We start from the raw sequence: 18,979 nt of genomic DNA on the forward strand, positions 1-18,979 counted from the left end.
TTATTTCCACTTGGCATGATTAACTTATTATTATTTAATTATTTATGGTTTTGTATTGCTATATCTCTACACTATTCTTGGTTGGTGCGGCTGTAACTAAACCCAATTTCCCTCGGGATCAATAAAGTATGTCTGTCTGTCTGTCTTTGCAAACATCCATGAAAACAGAGGAGTGCCCCAAAGAATAGAAACATAGAAAACATAGAAACAGCAAAGTTAAACATTAGAACACCAAAGCCCCCCCCACTCCCAGCTCCCCCCTCCCATGCACAAGCAGCAGCAAGGCCACGATCCCCCTCCCCAACCCCACTGGTAGAAAGCATCAACACTCAAGCATGCAGCAAAGCATCAACAAAGACACAGATGGGCAGTACCCCAAAGACTACTCGTTCACCCAATAATTCACCATACCACAGGCTCTCTCTCCCTCCCTAAGAGGCGTCCCTGTTTCACCATGAGAGGGGAGACGTAACAAACAACTCACTGATTTACGATGTAAAAAGTCTGTTGCGTCGCTTTTTCCAAGCTCTGCGCCCACAGAGTCGGCCCCAGAAAGACGCAGATCTCCAGACACACGATCCCCGGCAGCTAGCCCACTGCTCCCAATGGTCCGTGTTCTCCCGTGTCGCTTCAATCAGAGGCAGCAGCCTAGTATCAGCCAGTCTCCAGAGCCTCAGAAATCGGGATCCCTGAAGGTGTGCTAGTCTTCTAGGCCACATCCTTGGGATAACAAAAAGCAGCCGGTCGTGAGGCCCCGAGAGCGGGTCCCATTCCCGCAAAGAACCAAAGTCAGTGCAACTCCAGGTCAGGGTCTTCAAAGGAACCTTGAAATGGAAAAGAAGAGATATCAAAGATAGAAATAGAGCTGTTTCTGAAGATGCAAGCAAAGGAGTCGCTGTTTGGAGCCATTGTGACTTTGCCCCTCTGCTGCTTGTCCTCCTTTGCTCCGAAGGGAAACACCCTAGCATACTTAACTTTCCCTCATAAGACCTGCTCTCTAATCCAGGCAGCATCCTGGTAAATCACCCTCTCTGAAACTTCCACATCCTTCCTATAATGAGGCAACCAGCACCAGACACCATAATCCAAGGGTGGATTATGAGGTCGCCCCTTATTCTCCTATACTCTAAGGAATAAAGATCCATTGTGGCCAACCTCCAATCTCTTTTATAACTCAGGCCTTCAAGTTCTGGTGTTAACCCTTTGCATATTATCTTTCTGAGTTATCTGACTGTGGTGAAGAAATGCCCAATTACTTAATATCACTGCAAAATAGTTGAGGATATTTTTTAGACTTCTTGTGGTCGCTGGACCAGGTGCAGGGATTTTTAACTTTTTTTTTATGTCATGGACCAATACTATTAAGCAAGGGTTAGACCCCAAGTTGGAAAGCCCTGGTCCAGGGTCTGAGTGATGAAATGGAAGTAACAATGAAGTTTTGGTGAGGAAATCCTCGACCAAAGTAAGAGCATAAACACAAAATATTCTGCAGATGCTGACAATCTTGAGCAACAAACACAAAGTTCAGGAGGAACTCAGCAGGTCAGGTAGCACTTATGAAGGGGAATAAACGGTTAACATTTCAGGCTGAGACCCTTCTTCGGGACTGGTGTGTCTTTAGCTTTATAGAAAGTTCCACAAAGCATTTGCTGATGTTAAAGGTGAGATGTTATTGTTCATAAGCCCACCATATGTTAAAGTACCACTGAAATTTGGGGCTGGCTTAAATGATTGTTTGAAGTGGCTTCAGATTACACGGCATTGTTGTGGTGGCTCGAGAGCGAAAAAGAACGTTCATTCTTGCAACTTCCTACACAGACTTTCCTCAGACTGCTCAGCAGGAATGGCTCGGAGTGGAAATGGCTGTTTTTCTCTTGGAGTGCATATCTCTGCTTTGCCTGAACCGCCAGGTCTTGCCTCTGCCACACTCTGTTCATGTCTCACCATGTCTCCAGGATTTTTCCAAACTGAAATGTAGAACTTTGCGTTGCGCACAGTACAAGCCTTTTGGCCCACGATGTTGTGTCAACCTTTTAATCTACTTTAAGATCAATCTAACCCTTCCCTCCCACATAGCTCTCCATTTTTCCATTGTCTGTGTGCCTCTCTAAGGGTCTCTTAAATGTCCCTAATCTATCTGCCTTTACCACAAGCCCTGTAGGGCTGTCCATGCACCCAACACTCTCTATAAACAAAAAAAAAACCATATCTGACAATCTCCGTACACCTTACTCTAATCTCCTTAAAATTACACCCCCTGTAATGGCCATTTCCAACCTTGGAAAATGTCTGAGTGTCCACTCTGTCGATGCTTGTTATTATTTTATACACTTCGATCGTCTCCTCTCGCCCTCCTTCACTCATGGCTTATCATGGCTTACTCAACCTTTTCTCATAAGACATGCTCTCTAATCCAGGCAACATCCTGGTAAATCTCCTCTGTGCCCTCTCTAATGATTCCACATCCTTCCTATAATGAGGGGACCAGAACTGAACCATGTCTGGTCTAATCAGGGTTTTACAGAGGTGCAACATAACCCTGTGGCTCTTGAACTCAATCTGCCTCCTAATGAAGGCCAACACAGTGTATGCTTTCTTAACAACGCTCTCAGCTTGTGCTGCAACTTTGAGGGATCTATGGCTGCGAATCCCAAGTTCCCTCTGTTCTCCACACTGCTAAGAATTCGAACTACTTATCAAGTGTAGTCAGTGAGGCAATGGGGGAAGATCAGGGCTACTCTGTATACCGCACGATCCCAGAAAACATCGCATTGGTGGTCCCATAGTACTGGTTGAAAGGTAAAGATGGAACTGCGTATCGGAGAGAGATCCCTGCTCTCCTTTGATAGCGCATCATGAAATGCTTGCTATCACGGTGAGCAGGAAGGCAGGGCTTTGCTTTCCCTTTGGGGTTTGAGAGATGTTACTTCTGATTTGTCGCTGTTGCCGCTTGTGCGGTTCTGCTGAGCATTGTGGGCACGCCAAGTCGGTGCTGGAGTGTGCGGCAACCCTTCAAGGCTGCCCCCGGCACGCCCTTTGGTGTGTATGATTGTCAATGCAAACAACTCGCTTCACTGTATGATTGGATATACAGTGCCCGTGATAAATAAATCTGAGCCTGAGCCAGCACCACTACACGTGGGTAGATAATGCGAGTATTTCCAAGCAGTTTGACCATAGTTGGTGTCTCTTCCTATCTTCCCTTGAACACCAACCTAGAGAGGACTGAAGTCTGTTAGTCTGAAGTTCGGGCAGCAGGCAGAAGGTAATTGTAGCTCTTTGAGTGACAAGAAGGAGCATTCCGTTGGAAAGGTACAATGCACATTTTTTTTTGCTATTGCAAACATCCTTTGGCATAGTTCGCAAGACCTGTTTCACTTTTGTCAATCAAAGTTTCACCTGGTCACGTAACGATTGGCATCTGTGACTAATACATCACCAGGGATGGATTAGAATTGTGAGTGTAGTGGGAAAGTCGAACAAAATGCAGCAATTACATGGATTATCGACCCTCTCTCATGTCGGCATGTTGAGCAGCTCCTTTGACTGTGACAGTACGGATATCCGCATTTTCTTAGATCACAGAAACCAGAAACGGTTGGAAAACCCAAAGTAATACAGACTGCTTCTCAGGAAAGCTTTGCAGACACTGAGTTTTGTCTTTAAGGTAATCACCAACACATGTGTATAAAGTTACAGAAATCTCTAATTGAAACATTACTACTTTGCACTTGCGTTCCCTCTGCACGGTTTAGGAAGCAGATCAAAGCCCGGGCTGGGAGTGGGGTGCGGTCGGTGGACAGACAGCTTTCTGCTCTCTCCCTGCATCTCCTTCGATTACAAATGAACATTCCCTGGAAATGCTTTGACTAACGCTGGGTGTTTAGTTGTGTTTCATGAGTTGCTAGTGGCTTGGTGACAGATGGGAAACAGGAGCCAGTGAGATGTGAACTTAACTCTTTCAGAGCACTGAGATGATAAGTTGGCCCTCTGAATGTTTCAGGCATGACCCAGAAACGGGGCCAGAATTAGATTTGTTGTCCCTGACCTGAGACGTGAAGTTTGTTGTTTTGCAGCAGCAGTACAGTGCAAAGATACGAAGTTACCACAAATTACAAAATGAATAGTGTAATAGAAAAGGAATAGTGAAGTGCTGTTCCTGGGCCTTTCAGAAATCTGATGGCAGAGAGGAAGAAGTTGTTTCAGAATCATTGAGTGTGGGTCTTCAAGCTTCTGTACCTCTTCCCCAATGAAAAGAGGGCACGTTGCTGGTGGTGAGGGTCCTTATTCATAGAGTCATAGATCAACGCAGCACAGATACGGGCGTGTTGGCCCCATTTATCCATGCTGACAATGGTGCCCACCCAGCTAGTCCCAATTTCCTGTGTTCAGCTCTTACCCTTCCTAGCTGCATTCTTCCATGTCCCTATACAAGTGCTTCTGAAATGCGACTATTGTACCTGCCTCTGGCAGCTCCTTCTGTATACTTACCCTACTCTGCACAAAGAAGTTGCCCCTCAAGTCCCATTTAAACCTTTCCTCTCTTACCCTGCATCTATGCCTCCTGATTTTGGACTCCCCTACCGTTAGGTGAAGATTCTTTACCATCCATCTTTATCAATGTCTTTCATGATTTTAAACATTTCTCTGAAGTTGCCCCTCATTCTCTGAAGTTTAAGGAACAAGGATCTAACCTGGCCAACTTCTCCCTATATCTCAGGCCCTTTAATCAACAGTGATATATGTGGCTGCAACATAATGACCCACCTCTGGTACTCAGTGCACTGACCAGTGATAAGATGCTGCCTCTTTGAATCGCTGTAAGAGATGGGAACTCTTAGGCCATTTGACCGATTGATTCTGCTCTGGCATACCGTCATGGCTACTTATTGCCCCTCCCAAACCTGTTCTCCTGCACAGGATTGGGAAAAGCTCCAGAAAGTTGTAAGTGCAGTCAACTCCATCATGGGTACATGCCTCCCCGGCACTGAGGACACCTTCAAAAGCTGATGCCTTAGAAAGGTGGCATCTATTATTAGAGACCCCCAAAACCCAGAACATGCCCTCTCCTCATCCAGGAGAAGATACAGAAGACACACTCAACGATTCATGAACAGCTTCTTCGCCCCTACCAGCTGATTTCTGAATGGACATTAAACGCAGGATTTCCTTTCTCTTTTTTTTCTCTCATTACTTAATTTTTTTAAATATATATATTTCTTTTTGTACTTTATATTTTTTATTATTGTGTATTATACTGTTGCTGTTAAATAACAAATTTCACAACATATGCCAGTGATATTAAAGCTGATTCTGAATCCTCTGCAGCCCTTTGTGAAACTTCATCGCCCCACCTGCTGTAAGCTGTGGGACAGGTACTCCAACTGATCTGTCACAAACATGGTTCTTGCAGTGTTTATAGTTTCCCCTGCCTCTAATTGAATCCAAAAGTTTGTATTTCTGGCTGACTGGAATTGGTTTGCAGGGTGGAGTCATAACTTCTGCCGGATATATCCCAGAATCTTCCAGCGGACATTTAATACCAATTAACACAAAGGCTGAGCCTCACTCTTACAGGACGGAAAATCTATTTTCATTCCCCACCCTCTCCACCCACAGAAACCACTAAATTTGAGACCTAAGGGTACAGATACCCCGTTGTTTTACAGGCTCGGAAACAAAGTGGGAGTTTTGTGAAGGGGACTGTCGCAAGTTATCAACATCCCCACCAAACCACGAATGGAAAATTACTGCTGTCTGCCCAGTCGAAGTGTGGTCATTCCTCATCATTGTGTCAGAGATGGCCGAAGCAAGTGGATCAGCAGCCATCAGAAAGATTCAATCTTGCTGAAAAATTAAATTCTTCCAAATTTCATTGAGCCCATTTTTAATATCAAAAATCTGTGAGGGGGTTAGGTGAGGGGAAGGGCTCTCAGACTGTGAGGCGTTGGGAGTGAGGTGGGTCTCTCAGCCAATGGGGTGATAGTAGAGGGTCTTGGCCCATGAGAGGGATAGTGGACAGTCTCTCAGACTGAGGGTATGGAGAGTGAGCGTCTCTGAGTGTGCGTGGGGAATGGAGGGTCTCTGTGAAGGAGTGGGGAGTGGAGTGTCTCAGAATGAGAGGGGTGAGGAGTGGAGGATCTCAGACCATCGGGGGAGGGGGAATGAATAACCCCTCAGACTGAGGAGCGGAGTGGAGAGTCTCAGACTGTGGGGGGGGGGGGGAGGGAGGGAGTGGGTTGAGAAACTGTGATGCCATGATGGGGGTCACAGAAAGAGGGAGGTAGTGAGGGCCTCTCAGTCTGAGGGATGGAGCAGAGGGCCTCTTGGGGATTCACTCCTTCATTTGTTCACTGATTTACTTTGGATATTTAATGAGTCATTAATTTGCTTTGTTAAACCTGGTTAAGTGTGGTTGGGTTTATTGAATATGATATAACTGTGCAGGTCAGTACACCTTCTGTGAACATCATTGCCCGTCAAGGCTGATTGTCTTTCAACCCCACTTTCTTGCCTTCTGTAGTCCTTCAACCCCTTATCAATCAATCTCTGCCTTGAAATGCACCCAGTGACTTGGCCTCCACAGTCATCTGTGGACACAAATTCACTAGCCTCTGGTTAAGGAAGTTTCTGCTTATCTCTATTCTAAAGGAACATCTTTTAGTCTGAGGCTGTGCCCTCTGGTCCTATCCTCACCTACTGATAAAAACATCCTCTGCATGTAGCTCTATCCAAGCCACACTATATCCCACACAGAATGGATCTTTGTGAGAGGACACTGGGTACGGTGTCCTACTCCTCAGTTTTAGCATGAGGTCCTTTCTTTTTCTGCATAGACATGGCTGCTTTCTGGTAAGTTGATTGTTCTGGTGCCTCTTTGTTCTGTACTGGGCGCCACCAGAACCCCAGACCACAATGACCTCCCAATCTCCTTAACACATCCCACTGTACCATGAGAACCTCAAGCCAATCCGCCATCTTCACGATACCCCGCTGTGTCTGACAGCCAGTGTCTTGGTCAGATGGTCACTTCACCTAATGACGATAAAGGGCGGTGCAAAGTTGTTTATAGACGGAGGCAATGGCTGGTGTAACTTATCCCATGGATAGATAGATAGATAGATACTTTATTCATCCCCATGGGGAAATTCAACATTTTTTCCAATGTCCCATACACTTATTGTAGCAAAACTAATTACATACAATAATGGTGAGCATTAAACTCCATCGATATACCCATCATAGAAAATATCTCTGAGTAGAAAATGACAATAGCTGTTTGTGAATAAAGAAATCGAAAACAACCCCATAAGATTCTCAGGCACTGTAAGTCCTGAACAACACACACAAAATGCTGGGGGAGCTCAGCAGGTCGGGCAGCATCTAGAGAAGAGAATACACAGTCAATGTTTCAGGTCAAGATCCTTCGTTAGGATTCCTTACTAGTGAAAAACTTCCACATTTCAATCAGCCAGTCATTTAAGACAATGCAAGTCCTCAAGTATTGTTCCCATTAATCACGAGCTGCTCTGCTGCTGATGGAGACCTACCCATGTCAGAAGATAGTATTCGTAAGCACTTTGCATTCTGTCCTTGCAGCTGAATGATATGACTGTAGCCCACAGTGACCGCCTTTGGTAATTCACAGATCTGGTCTGTAGTATCGGTCCATCAGACACTGCGGAGATTTCTCAGACACACGCTTTTTGGCCGATGCCTCTGCATAATACTGTCAGGAGGTCGCCGTGGGTAATGTGGGTTAGCTCTTTCCATCAGGAGGGCCGTGTCACACAGCACTGATTTTCCTATGAAGTTTTAATTTGTTGTCCACCTCATGGTTTGATTAATATAGGATCACATAAGCAGTCCAATGCATATACGGTAGTGTCAAAATTCCGGTCTTGCCTCTATAGTTCAACAGCAGCTTATTTTTCCAGCTGGCGGAGGGTTCAGGAAGGATTTCTGTGGGCTCGGTATGAAGCGTGATACCAGGCGACTGAGAGGGAGCCACATTCCTGGCTGTTTCCTCAGCATCTGCTGAAGATGAGAGTGTCTGAATAAATCACAAAGGCAGCAGGCGGGTCTATAAGACATAGGAGCAGAAATAGACCACCTGGCCCATCAAGTCTGCTCCACCATTCTATCATGGCTGATTTACTATCCCTTTCAACCCCATTCTCCTGCCTTCTCCCCGTAACCTTTGACAACCTGATTAATCAAGAACCTGTCAACCTCTGCTTTAAGTGTACTCAATGACTTTCCCTCCACAGCCGTCAATGGCAATGCATTTCACAGAATCACCATCCACTGGCTAAAGAAATGCATTCCCATCTCTATTCTGAGGCAGTGCCCTCTGGTCCTGGGCACCCCACTATAGGAAACATCCTCTCCATATCCACTCTATCTGAGCCTTTCAATATGCAATAGGCTTCAATGAAATATCCCCCCCTCTCATTTTTCTAAACTCCAGTGAGTATAGGCCCAGAGCCATCAAATTCTCCTCAAATGTTAACCCATTCATTCCTGAGGTCAATTTTGGGAACTTTCTTTGAACCCTCTCAAATGCCAGCATACCCTTCCTTTGATAAAGGGCCCAAAACTGCTCTCAATACTTCAAGTGTGGTCTGACCAATCCCTTGTAAATTCTCAGCATTACAACTTTGCTCCTATATTCTGTTACTCTCAAAACAAATGCTAACATTACATTTGGCTCTCTTACCTCTGACTCAATCTACAAGGTAACCTTTAGGAAGTCCTGCACAATGACTCCCAAGACCTTGGCAGCCAACCAGAAAAGCCCTCTGTATTCCCACTCTTTGCCTCCTGCCTGTCAGCCAATGCTCTATGCATGCTGGTATCTTTCTTTTAATACCATGGGCTGTTATCTTGTACAGCATCTTGTCAAACGCCTTTTGAAAATCCAAGTAATCATCTACAGACTCTCCTTTGTCTATCCTGCCTGTTGTTCCTCAAAGAATTCCAACTGATTTGTCAGGTAAGATTTTTCCTTAAGGAAACCATGCTGACCTTTGCCTACTTTCACATGTACCTCCCAAGTACCCTGAAACCTCATCCTTAATAATGGACTCCAATATCTTCCCAACCACCAAAGTCTGGCTAACTGCCCTGTAATTTCCTTTCTTCTGCTTTCCTCCCTTCTTAAAGGGAGTGACATTTGCAATTTTCCAGTCCTCTGAAACGACCTCATAAATCTAGTGATTCTTGAACAAATCAGTACTAATGCCTCCACAATCTCTTCAGTGATGTTTTTCAGAGCACTGGGGTATAGTCCATCTGGTCCAGGTGATTTATCTACCTTCAGACCTTTCAGATTCACAAAAAATCTTCTCCTTAAGTAAAAGCAGCTACATTCACATCTGCCCCCTGACACTCTTGAATATCAGAATCAGATTTATTATCACCGGCATGTGTCATGAAATTTGTTAACTTAGCAGCAGCAGTGCAATGCAATACATGATAATTTAGAAAGAAAAAATAAATCAATTACAGTAAGTATATATGTATATTAAATAGATTAAAAATAGTGCAAACAAGAAATGGGTATTTTTTAAAAAAGTGATGTAGTGTTTATGGGTTCAATGTCCATATAAGAATCAGATGGCAGAGGGGAAGAAGCTGTTCCTGAATCACTGAGTGTGTGCCTTCAGGCTTCTGTACCTCCTTCCTGATGGTAACAGTGAGAAGAGGGCACGTCCTGGGTGATGGGGGTCCTTAACAATGTACGCCGCCTTTCTGAGGCACCGCTCCTTGAAGATGTCTTGGATACTATGGAGGCTAACACCCAAGATAGAGCTAACCAATTTCACAACCTTCTGTAGCTCCTTTCAGTCCTGTGCAGTTGCCACCCATTTCCCCCGCCCCTCCCATGTCAGACAGAGATGCAAGAATACATCCCATGGGTCACCGAGAGAAGTTTTCCAGTGTTTTCAGTGACAAACCAAAGCTCTTCCAAACTCCTAATGAAATATATCTACTGTCTTGCCTTCTTTATAGCTGCGTCAAAATGTTGGGACCAGGTTAGATACTCAGAGATCTTGGCACCCAGGAACTCCTGGAATACTGCTGAAGGAAATTCTCTGGGATAATTCCTGGGCTGAGATGGTTGTTTTATCAAGGGATGGTGGACAGTTTGGTATAATAAGGGGTGTCTTTATTTAAACATCAACATCCTGAGGGGGGTGAGAGGGTTGGACGTTGAGATGTTTCCACTGCTGGGAGATTCACAAAATGAGTTGTGCAGAACTTTCTTCTCATCCACTCCCAGAGTTGTTCAGCAAAGAAATGGGCCACTCGACTGACAACATCCATGCCGAACTTTCTGGTCTTCTGCACTGACTATCCCCATTTGCCTTTATTGGGAGAATATCTACCTATGCCTTGCCTGTAGGGGGTGCTGGTCTAAATGTTTCTTCAGCACAGTGATTGTATCTGTTACCACCACCTTCTCTGGGTTTAAAAAAACTCCCTTTTCTCACCTTGAAGCCAGGTCACCCTTTCCGATATCTCTTTCAGAGGGAAGTGAATCTCTGGAATACTCCACAAAACCTTCCCCACCCAGGGAAGTGGGGTATACTACAGGTGGAGATAGATAACTATTTTGAAAGATCGAGGGTGATGGGGAAAGGAGTTGAGGACCCTAGCTGCGGTCATGCTGAATGGTGGGACAGGTTTGAGGGGCTGATTGGCTAACTCCAGCTTCTGTTTCCTTATGTTCTTGTGTAACCAGAACCAATGCGAAACCCTGGATCAATCAAAGAGATATCACTTTGAGGGAAGGCACGGAAAGGAGAGGGTAATGATTTTGGAGAGAGGAGCTTTGGTGGTTTAGTTGATCCTCCCACGTAGATTTTATATATTGATTCATCCAGAGCACATGAATGAATCAATAATAGCTGATCTGTGTCACTGACAGTGCTGCCAATTGCTGTCTGTTCAGCAGACTGATTACGTTGCTGGCTAATTCAGACACAGTTATGATTCCACCTGACTGTGGTGTGGATCAGATTGTGGTTACACCAGGTAAGGACAGCAAACATCCTCTGTTGAATCTCTACATCTGCACAGAGGTTTTCTTTCCAAACAACGCTCTATATTTCCAACTGACAGAGGAAAACCGAGAGAAAATCTACCTCGCTTTCTCCAGGGGAGAACTGAGCAGGGATGTTAAACCATTTCCGAGCAGAAGCCACTCTCCATCAGGGTGGGTGTCATGTCACAATCAGAACCAGGTTTATTATCACTGACTTTTATGATGTGAAATCTGTTACTTTGAAGTAGCAATACAGTACAAAAACATAGTTATTTTTAAATACAAAATAAATACTGCAAAGTAGAGGAATAGTGAGGTAGTGTCCATGGGTTCTTGGATCGTTCAGAAAGCTAAAGCTGGGGAGGGAGAAGCTGTTCCTCAATCATTGAGTGATGCCTTCAAGCTTCTGTACCTCCTCCCCAATTAATGTCTGTTCATTTCTTTAACATGGTCCATACTAAGCACTGCAATCTCCCTTCTTTTGTCCAAGAATTCAGACATCAAGACCAGGATTTCTTGCTTATCCCCAACTTTTTTTCAGGAGATGTTGGCAGTCAGCTGCATGAACCACTGCGCACTCCTTCTGGCGAAGGTGGTCCCTCAGAGCTGTTGGAGAGGGAGCTGCAGTGTTAGGACTCTTTGAGGATAAAAGCCAGTGATACATTTCCAATTCAGGATGGTACGCATTTGGGGAAGTGTTCTCTCAAATGTGCTGCAATTGTCCTTCATGGTGTGAGACAGGTGGCACAAAAATATAATAACGCTCTACAGCGCCAGTGATTGGAATATCGGGGTTCAGTCTGTAAGGAGTTTATATATTCTCTCTGTGACAGCTTGGATTTCCTCCAGGTGCTCCAGTTTCCTCCCACCTTCCAAAGACATGCAGGTTAGGGCTAGTAAATTGTAGGCATGCTATGTTGGCGCTGGAAGTTGTGGGCTGCCCCCAGCACGTCCTTGGACTGTGTTGGTTGCTGATGCGTAAGGTGCTTTTCACTGTATGTTTCAATGCTTCAATGTATCTGTGATAAGTAAAAGTAATTTTGTTGCCATAGGTTTGGGAGTTGTTGTTGGAGTAGCCTCTGGGTGAGCAGCTGTGGTGCATTTGGTGGATGGTTCACTCTGCAGCCTCTGTACACCAGTGCTGGGTGTTTCAGGAGATGGATGGGATGCTAGTCAAACAGCTGCTTTGTTCAGGACACTGTTGAATCTCTTGTATGTTATTGGATTCTTCCGATCCAGGCAAGTGCCAAGTATCTGACACTCCTCTGCTGTTGTGGCGATCGGGCATAGTTCATTCAGCAAGGTGTACCCAGCTCAGAGTGGTGCTGACAGTCAGGGTGTCACTGTGGCAGTTCAGCTGCATTTCTGCTCCATGGTAACTCCGAGGACGCAGACAGTAGAACGGTTGACATTATATGGCAGGATTTAAGATGCAATTTGATGCAAGGAGGAGAGGGTCTTTCAGGGTTATGGATGTGATGTGGGCTTCTAGGACCAGAAGGGAAGATGATGTTCTCAGCATGGACCAGATGGGCCGAATGGCCTGCTTCTCTGATCCTATGACTGATAATTTAGAAGGTGAGCAGTAAGTGGCTTGTCACTTGATGTGTGTAAGGTCTGCAATGACACTCTTGGGCTTCTAATGCAGAAAACCCAAGAAAGGCACAAGGGAGAGAGGGCCATCTACAGAAGAAGACCAAAGGAATAATCAATTATCTTTCTTTAATCCCTGATGGTTTCTGTTGTCCTTTGTACTCATTGATGCAGAAGACACTTCAGCGCACTACGGACTGACTGCTCCTGTCTCTGCGGATGCTGCCTGTCCTGCTAAGCAGTTCCAGCTTCTGCTGTTTTATTTCAGACTTGGTGGTGTTTTCAATAGTTGTATTTTAAACCCATTCATTCATCCTGCCTTCTGTAAAGAATTTTCCTGTCAATATTTGCCGTCTTAGGTCATAGGATTCTGGATTCTATTCTTGTCTTTGGATCAGGGAGGTTGGGGATTTGAGTTTGTATTTTAAGCTGCCAATCCTGGTGCCCTTGAAGAAGAGCTGTGTGCAGAGTGTGCTTCCTCTGGGTGAGCTGTTAAACAGACAGCCTGTTCCAGCGCTTTGGGTGGATGTTAAAGATTCCTTATTTAAGGAAGAGAAGCAAGTTTTTCCTGGGATGTAGCCAAACCCTTCCTAAACCAGTTTTTTCCTAAGAATAAATTGACTGGTCAATCTTTAAAAGGATGTTTGTGGCGATTTACCAGAGTCTGACCACAAGACAGAATGAGTCAAAGCTTCCTCGGCTCAGTGTTTGCCCACAGGGCATCAGGCACTCCACATCTTCTGTGTTCTGGGGTTGAAGCTATAACCCCTCGGCCGGTCTCTCGACACTCCCCTGCTTTCATTTAGCATGTGCAATACACTAATGACTGAGAAGCACACTGCTGGAAGAACTCAGTGGACTGAGCAGTATCTTCTGTGGAGGCTGAGGGGTAGTCAACATTTCCAATCGAGATCCTGCATTAATGAGTTAGCTGAAGCACCACAATGTGGTAATTTGGTTTATTATTGTCATATGCATTGAGGTGCAGGGCAAAACTGAGGTTATTGGTCACCTGGGTGAAATTGGGGGCACTGGGGTGGAAGGGGCTTTTATTGAACTGTGTTGTTAGATTCATCAATAAGTAAAATACAATTAAACTAAACAAAATGAATCTGAATCATGATAGAAAGTTTAAAGTAAATTTATTATCAAAGTGCATGTACTATATATGTCACCATTTACTACGCTGAGATTAATTTTCTTACAGGCGTTCACAGTAGAACAAAGAAATCCAATGGAATCAATGACAACTACACGCAAACAAAGCCGTCCAGCACATTTACAGGAAGATTAGAACAACTGAATGTTGTTATAACGGAGGGGACCTGGTGCACGCTGGTGTAGAGAGGGGTTGTGTATGCTGCGTCACCAGACTCTCGACAGTAAACCTGTGAGATCTGTAGAAGTGGGGCCACTGGCTGTCATCACCAGCGATTGTAGCACAGGGTGTCCAGGATCGGGAGGTACGATTTTAGTGCCCCTGCAATCGGGAGCTGTGGCAGTGCCTAGCATACAATCAGTCTACAGTACTGTCGCAAAGTCTTAGGCACATGTAAAAAAAAACAACTTCTGTAAGATAGAGACGCTTTCAAAACTAATGCAATGAAAAGTCTCTAAGTATCAAAGAATTACTATAAAGAGCAGTAAACAGTTTTTTTAAAAAAATGAAATCAAATCAATGTTTAGTGTGACCACCCTTTGCCTTTTAAACTGCATCAGTTCTCTTAGGTACACTGGTCATGCAGTTTTATAAGAAAATCCACTGGTAGCTTGTTCCAAGCATCTTGGAGAACTGCCCACAGTTCTTCTGCAGACTGTGGCTGTCTCTCTTGCTTGTGTCTTTCCAGGTAATCCCAGACTGCTTAAATGATGTTGAGACCAGGGCTCTGTGGAGACTCTGCCATCTGAAACCATATTTTAAAAAAAAATCTAGGGTGCCTAAGACTTTTGCGGAGTATTGTATGTACATGAGCTATCATATGTATTTACAGGATATTTTAAAATTATTTTATTTTGCTTTTCTTTTGTACTGCATCGGATCCAGAGTAACAATTATTTCATTCTCCTTTACGCTTGTTTTCTGAAGATTGACAATAAGCAACTTTGAATGAGGAAACTTGTGAGTACTCGGTACTTTCAGACGAGTGAAGCCTGATCATGCTGAAGCTGGGGGGCCAAGGATCCCAGATGGTGCCGGCAGTTCATGGCGGTCGTACGCTAGCAGCTTAGGAAACTTCTGGATATAATTCTTTTGAGGCTGTCCGGGGAGATCAAGGTTATGTCCCCAGGGTGTAAGCAGGGAGCACCACCTCAGGGCTAGGATTGAACATCAGAATTGAGGAGGAATGTCTTCAGGCAGAGGAATTGGACTGTGGAATTCTCTGGCCCCCAAGGGTACCTGTTATGGCTGGTCTATAGATGTTTTCTTTCACTGGGAAAGTGGGTGAGACGTGGGATCATCCATGCTCTTTGGGAATAGGGCTGAAGGTCTCCTCCAGCCTATGACCTTACATGACGGAGTTCCCACAAGGACGGTCAGCGCTCATGCTTCCTGCGAAACCATTGGTTCAGCCTGAAGGTCATTACCTTTGTCTTTCTAATCCGGTTATGGCCTTGCCTCAGGTTAACTGATACTTTTTCTCTCCAACAATCCCTTTGACATTAATTCCTCGTTGCTGATCTTTCTGCCCGGCCCTGTAAGGCAGGAACACTGGGTTATCTCCTGCCTCCAGTCACCTTCCTCATGACATACACTCGCTGTGCCAGAGGACCTGTTTCTATGCTGTGCTGTTCTGTGACTCTCTGTCCATTTCCTTCCTTCCTCCTAGCTCCTGTGAGGCTCCAAAGCTATCCTAGACTTGATGGTCAAATCTAACATAGCTGTTATTTGGAATAGAATGTTACAACAGAACAGCACAGCAACAAGCCATTCAGTCCTCAATGTTGTGCTGAAATAATTAAATCAGTAATCAAATTCCTAACTAAACTAATTGTCCTATCTACCCAAGGCAATATCCCTCAATTCTCTGTACATTCTAAGAGTCTGCACTATCATCCCTGTACATTTCAGGCACCACTCTGTTTAAAAAAAGAGAGAAAGAACTACTCTCGCACATCATAAACACAAAAGAGATTCTGCAGATGCTGGAGATCCAGAGCGACACACACAAATTGCGGGCCAGGCAACATCAATGGAAATGAATATATAATCAACAGTTCAGGCCGAGACCATTCATCAGGACTGGAAAAGAAAGGGGAAGACAGAAGAGAAAATAAAAGGGGAGGGGCTAGGAAGGAGGACTACCTGGAAGGCGACAGATGAAGCCAGGTGGGTGGGAACGGTAAAGGGCTGGAGAGGAAGTAATCAGATAGGAGAGGAGAATGGACCATGGGAGAAAAGGAAGGAGGGGTAGCAAGGGGAGGTGATAGGCAGGTGTGGAGAAGAGGTAAGAGGCCAGACTGGGAAAGGGAAAAAAGAAGGAAGGGGAAGGGGAAAAAAATTACCGGAAGAAGAAATTGATGTTCATGCCATCAGGTTGGAGGCTACCCAAATGGAACATGAGATGTCACTCTTCCACTCTGAGAGTGTCCTCATTGTGTCAAAAGGGGAGATCATGTTAGAACAGGAATGCTGCCTGACCTGCTGAGTTCCTCCAGCATTTTGTATGTGTTACCCTGTACATCTCCTTTGCATTTACCACCCTCTCACCTTAAATACATGTCCTCTGGTATTAAAGTTACCTGTATCTAAACCCTTCACTGTCAGGTCTCACGTGTGTGTGTGTGTGTGTGTGTGTGTGTGTGTGTGTGTGTGTGTGTGTGTGTGTGTGTGTGTGTGTGTGTGTGTGTGTGTGTGTGTGTGTGTGTGTGTGTGTGTTGTAACCAAGTAGTGGTAAATTGGTTTATTATTGTCACAAGTACCAAGACACTGAAAATCTTGTCTTGCACACTGTTCATACAGATCAGATCATTACACAGTGCATTGAGGTAGAACAAGGTATAACAATAGCAATACAGAATAAGGTGGAACAGATACAGAGAAAGTGCAGTGCGGGTAAACAATAGGTGCAAGGTCACATTGATTAGATGAGGTCAAGAGTCTGTCTTATCACCCTATGGGACAGTTCATTAGTCTTTAACACCAGGGTAGAAGTCATTCTTGAGCCTGTTGCTATGGGCTTTCAGGCTTTTGTGTATGGAAGAGAGAAGAGGGAACGTTCGGGGTAGGTGGGATGTTTGATTATGCTGTCTACTTTTACTGAGGCAGGGAGAAGGGGAGGGAGGCTGGCATCTGTGATATGCTGAACCGTGTCCACAACTCTCTGCAGCCCCTTGCAGTCATGGGCAGAGGAGCTGTTTCTCCCTTCCAGCTGCATTCACCCCAGAAAACAGGTCATGGCCTCCCCCACACACCCCCCCCCCCACACACACACACTGTCTCTTTCTCTCACAAACTCACTGCTTCTCTCTTTCTCATTCTCTCTCACCCACTGACTTTCACATTCTCTCTCTCTGTAGGTGTGTCAGGAGAGTCACTGTGTGTGAGTGTGTGTGTCAGAGAGTCACTGTGTGAGTGTGTGTGTCAGAGAGTCACTGTGTGTGTGTGTGTACGTGTGTCAGAGAGTCACTGTGTGTGTACGTGTGTCAGAGTCACTGTGTGAGTGTGTCAGAGAGTCACTGTGTGTGTGTGTGTGTCAGAGTGTCACTGTGAGAGTGTGTGTGTCAGAGTCACTGTGTCAGTGTGTGTGTACGTGTGTCAGAGTCACTGTGTGAGTGTGTGTCAGAGAGTCACTGTGTGAGTGTGTGTGTCAGAGAGTCACCGTGTGTGTGTACGTGTATCAGAGTCACTGTGTGAGTGTGTGTGTCAGAGAGTCACCGTGTGTGTGTGTGTGTATGTGTACGTGTGTCAGAGAGTCACTGTGTGAGTGTGTGTGTACGTGTGTCAGAGAGTCACTGTGTGTGTGTGTCAGTCACTGTGTGAGTGTGTGTGTCAGAGAGTCACTGTGTGTGTGAGTGTGTGTACGTGTGTCAGAGTCACTGTGTGCGTGGATCTGTAGATCGGCGTCACCTGCAGACCCAAGTTCCACGCTAGGTGATGTCCACATGCTCCGTTACTGGCCGAGCGAGTTTAAAAAGAGTCCAAGTGACTTTTAAACTCTTTACTGATATTTGAGCAGTTACAGCATAAAGTAGTTTGCGTTGATTACCGGTTGTGCCCGTGTTGCTGAGGATGCGTCTCCGGGTATTCTTAGCTCTTGATCTGCTAATGAACACCTTTGAACATCTCTAATCCGCCCTTCCCTGTATTTAGCCATGCGACAGTGAGAGCTACAACCGTTCTAACAATGGTTGAAAGGGTCTTAAAACAATATTATCATTGTGGAGAGGTCCTTCGGCATTCTTTTGTGTGAAAGGATTGCTGAAAACCACTGGTTTGTGTTGCGGCGACCTGCCGTAAGCTCAGAGACGCTTCGTGCGTTAAGGTGAAATTCGAGGTTACCGGGAGCCGCACCCCCCCCCCTCCCCTGCCGAAGTAACCTGCCTTTATTTGCATTCAGCGAACATCCCGGCCCTTCTCCGCAGAGTACGGTCCGCCTTTCTGATTAAAATGAAGAATGGTATTTTTATCTCCCACTCGGCTGTTGTGTTTCACGTGTGCACCGCCCAAACTCGCGGGATGCCTCACGGTGATAGAGAGCAGTTTCTCCCACCAAATATCCCCCGGGAGGGAAAACAATTCCATTGTCAATGATCGCCGGCGCTGCCCGGAGGCCGGAGCTTGTACCGAGGGTGAGAAGGGTCGGTGTCGGGGAGATAACGGCACGGAAGTTGCAGGTATCGGGAACAAGTGTGGGAACTCCCCGCGCTGGCGATGTGTTTGATTTGAATGCGATAGAACAACTCAGGAAGCGAGAGGATTCGCGGCCAATGGTAACCAGCGTGTGGAAGTGATTCATCCCTGACAGACTGTTAAAGTGTCAATTACCGCTCCATGTGCTCCGCAGAGGTTTAACTTGTGTGTTGATTTTGAAACAAGACGTGTAAGTGAATGGGCTGAGCCCGGCGTGGTTGGAATGGTTCAGTGACAGAGCAGTGGGGTGTTCTCTGAAGGCTGCCCCCACCCCCGTCTCTCTCAGGGGAGGAGTGATCTTGCGGCTTTGGTCCTGAAGTGCCGGCTGGGCTGGAGCGCATTAGGGTGGTGGGGAGGTGGTCTGGCCGTGCGGTCGGAGCCCGCCGCCGGCTCTCGGCGAACGGGAGGGTAGCGGAGCGGCACCGGGCGGGCCCCGCGGTTGTGCCTGGCGATCCGAGGGCGGGCATTACAGCGGGCGTGCGCTG

The 18,979-nt window shown here is 45.8% G+C and overlaps 1 protein-coding gene across 6 annotated transcripts in view; it reads left to right on the forward strand.

The window, feature by feature from the left end:
- LOC140738735 (semaphorin-3A-like) overlaps positions 1-18,979 on the forward strand; it is a 269,718-nt gene that overhangs the window by 66,817 nt on the left and 183,922 nt on the right. The window contains exon 1 of one of the 6 annotated variants that reach the window (XM_073066474.1): positions 18,131-18,478. The exons of 4 other annotated variants lie outside the window; for them this stretch is intronic. The gene's annotated coding sequence lies outside the window, so the exon portion shown is untranslated. Of the gene's footprint in view, positions 1-18,130; positions 18,479-18,515; positions 18,685-18,979 lie in introns of those variants that run through there. One more of the 6 variants, XM_073066470.1, reaches the window with a different exon arrangement.

This window comes from Hemitrygon akajei, chromosome 14 (genome assembly GCF_048418815.1).
Source record: "Hemitrygon akajei chromosome 14, sHemAka1.3, whole genome shotgun sequence".
NCBI classification, from domain to species: Eukaryota; Metazoa; Chordata; class Chondrichthyes; order Myliobatiformes; family Dasyatidae; genus Hemitrygon; species Hemitrygon akajei.